This window comes from Dioscorea cayenensis, chromosome 19 (genome assembly GCF_009730915.1).
Source record: "Dioscorea cayenensis subsp. rotundata cultivar TDr96_F1 chromosome 19, TDr96_F1_v2_PseudoChromosome.rev07_lg8_w22 25.fasta, whole genome shotgun sequence".
Lineage (NCBI taxonomy): Eukaryota > Viridiplantae > Streptophyta > Magnoliopsida > Dioscoreales > Dioscoreaceae > Dioscorea > Dioscorea cayenensis.
Window position 1 is genome coordinate 15,040,828 of NC_052489.1, and position 3,695 is coordinate 15,044,522.

General features: G+C 41.5%; 1 non-coding gene across 1 annotated transcript; it reads right to left on the bottom strand.

Annotated features, from left to right (window-relative positions):
* Positions 1-3,350: 3,350 nt before the first annotated feature.
* On the bottom strand, positions 3,351-3,457 carry LOC120250875. Its single transcript, XR_005533207.1, has one exon. It is a non-coding gene; the product is annotated as a small nucleolar RNA R71 (small nucleolar RNA).
* Between the last annotated feature and the right edge of the window lie 238 nt (positions 3,458-3,695).

Sequence of the window (3,695 nt, forward strand, 5' to 3'; positions counted from 1 at the left end):
GCATTGATTAGGAAGTATAATAGTTGGTCTTGCACTTGAAACATTAATCCTACGGGGAGCATTACCTGAGTACCCCACTTTTATCGATTGCCTTACCTCTCACTTACCTTTACCCTTCATTCTTGTTTCTTTTTATCTTTGTTTTCATTACATTTTATCAACATTATCATTGTTCACTTTCACGTGGTTAAGTAGAAATTTAAGTATTTTTACTCCCTACTCCCTGTGGATATGATACTCCACTCACATGGGATTTATTACTCGATAAACCCGTGCACTTACGGGTCACATGCAAGGGGTGTTGCCAAGTGACTCTCATATAATAATTATCAGGTACATGCTATGGATTCTACTTGTGCCCTCAACACCTAATAACATCTATGGGAAATAAATATGTTAAGTTTTGCAACTACCCTACATCAATCACAACTATGGCAATCAACACACACCAGGTTTTACAACTACAAGTATGCAAATCATGCACACCAACTTATGTAATATAAGTTTTAACATAAAAAAATAGAACAACATAATCATTGCAAGAGACTAAATCAACAATAAATTAACATCTAAGTTTATGATTTCGGGGCACCAGAGAGAGGTTAGCCCCTCATAGGTTCACACAACATTGGAAAGAATAAGAAAATAATCAAGTATAAATCCATTGACTCCCTATTGCTTCTCAATCAATCTAATTATGCTCCAATTATCTAGTTTTTGACAAAGCTCCACTCCAAATTTCACATATGAATCCTTGCTCTAATCCCTCAAAGGAAGATGGTGAAGTTCACCCAAAAGCCACCTCCAAAATACCAAGATTAACTCCATTTGAAACCCTAACTTTGGGACTTAAAAAGGTGTTTGATAAGTTCTTGTGCGCTAAGAATGCGAAGCGTTCGTTCCTTATGATGAGTATTACTTTTGTCAGGTTTTAGTGCTAATACGTGTGTATTTATGTACTTTTATGCAGGTTGGGTTGTGAGGCCGATTATTTGTAAATGAAGCCATTGTAGATCGCTTAACGCATTATTTGGAGGAGATCTTGAGAAGGCTCAAATGCGGAGACATGAGTCGGGTTTAGAATGCTAGAATGTGTGCCAACCTCCTTGTATTCGAGCTAAGGTAATGATTCGGAGGGGAACGAAGGCAGTTTTATCCTAGTATTCCGGCTTGTGCATATTTAGCAAGATCTCCACCAACGTGACCGTTTATTGAAGAACCAAGATGATCCATGACGTGAACGTGTGCCCATTTACGTTACCTAGATGAAAGCATGGATTCGAGAGTATTTCAAGCCGTACTGTAGCAGGGAACGCAGCAAAGAACTGTAGCAGGTACTGTTCATAGCCAGCCGAAGAAGGAGCGAAACAGAGGAGCCACACGGGCGTGTGGAAATTCCACATGCCCATGCGTTAATTCCACAGGGGCGTGTGGAATCTTGATTCCAACACTATTTAAGGCCGACTTCAGCTCTGATTTCAACATTCTTTTCTCCATCTTTCCCCAACTTGAGAGAGGGCTGCGGCTAAGGTTTTGAGACGTATTGGCTAGGGATTTGGAGAGGTTCTACGGCTCCAACATCATCATCTCTTTGGAAGAAGTTTGGTAAGGGAGCCTCCGTCGGATTGATTCCACGAGGCGTATCTTATACCGGACAAGGGGATCTTGCGACGAGTAGAGGACTCACCACAAGACCATCGCCACGACTATCGAGGGGATTTTCCTACGCATTGTTTTTTTTATATTTGATTTCATTATCGTTTGTATTGTGCTCCATGGAGAGCTAAACCCCTAGTGGGTTCTTCGGTATTTGTGAACCCTAGGATGTATTAGTTTCATTGAATCTTTTTATTATACTTTCAATTAGTTGATGTTATTGTGACTTCCAATCTTGAATGTTTGATTGTTTTAATACTCCCTTAGAGTGACACTAGGGTTGAGAGTTCATGTGGTAACCCTTGTGAGTGAGTGACACACCACGAGAGTTAGACAAAGCTTGATTGGAGAGGGTTCAGAGGGTGAGACGAGAGGTATAAGAGCGTCCCCTTTCCCCTCCTGTGTGATAGATTCGACCTCCATTCCTCGAGTTCTTTGCGGCCATAATAGAGCGAATGAGCTAAGGGATGACCCTCCGCTGGGGCTTAGTTGCCTTACCAAGGCTTAGTTGCAACGAAGAGAAGCATTGAGGTGATTTTAGCATCTAGGGCTTAATTGTCGTTAGGGACCTTTCTTCTTGGCCAAGGGTTAGGTCTACAATTAGGAAGAGATTTATAACTTGGAATCCCCAGAGCTTATTGCAATCCTTCTTACGAGTGCGAGGTTGAGAGGTTGTTCAACCTCTCTTCCGGGATATGTAGAAGATTAGGCTTGGTTAACCCTAGATTCAGGGCCATGCATTAAATGATGTCCCTGACTCACCATTGCATTAGTTAGGAAGCATAATAGAGAGTTCTTGCACTTGAAACGATTTTCCTAGGTGGATCAATACCCGGGTACCCCATCTTTATCGATTGCCTTACCTTCTCCTTTACTTTTGCTCTCTTTCGGGTTGTTTTACTTTTGAGAATTGAATCTTGTCACACATATCACTATTTATCTTTCATATAGTTGAGATGCAAATTAAGTATTTTTATTCCCTTTTCCCTATGGATACAATACCCCACTCACCTGGGATTTATTACTTTGACAACAATGTGCACTTGCGGGGAGCCCTGTCAAGTTTTTGGCGTCGCTGCCGGGGAATATACGTTTAGAGATACTTTACACTTTTGTTTCCTTAGCTATTCCTTTATCCATTCTATTTAACATTTTCTTTTCTATCATCATTCTTATTTGTTTTCTTTCCTTTGTGCAGCTTCAGGTTGATGACCTGAGGGAACCCCTCAATATTGATTGAAGGAGATCCCGAGCTTGAAAGAACACTTAGAAGAAAAGGGAAAGGACCTGTGGAAGAACAATCTAATCTTGCTGATTTGGATGTTGAAGGGTCAGATAATATGGCAGAACAGAATGAGCAGCAGAGGACACTCTCTGATTATGCTAGACCCCCAATTACAACTCAGAATTTCGAGCTAAAGACGGCATTCATCCACATGTTGCAGCAATCCGCACAGTTCAATGGTTTGGCCGATGAGGATCCAAATAGTCACACAGAGAACTTTCTCGAGGTGTGTGATATGCTCAAGATAAATGGGGTGACGGATGATGCCATCAAGTTGAGAGCCTTCCTATATTCCCTAAAAGGGAGAGCAAAGTAGTGGCTACACTCATTAACTAGAGCCTCGATTACTACATGGGAGGAGATGGTAGAAGCTTTTCTAGCCCGTTATTTCCCTCCTGGAAAATCTTCAAAGCTTAGGAATGAGATCTCATCCTTTGTACAGTCGGAATTGGAGTCTCTATTCGAGACATGGGAAAGTTTCAAGGAGCTCCTGAGAAAGTGCCCACAACACAGATTTCCAGAGTGGATGATTGTTCAGACTTTTTACAACGAGTTGAATCCAAGTACAAGATAACTCATAGATGCGGCAGCAGGAGGTACCTTAGGTAGCAAGACCACCGATGAGGCCCGTTAACTTATTGAAGAAATAGGTTTAAACAGTTACCAATGGAATGGCAGGGAAAAGAAAAAGGTGCCGGTCTTCATGAGATAGATGCAGTTACTTCATTGGCGGCGCAAGTGGAAAATTTGAGTA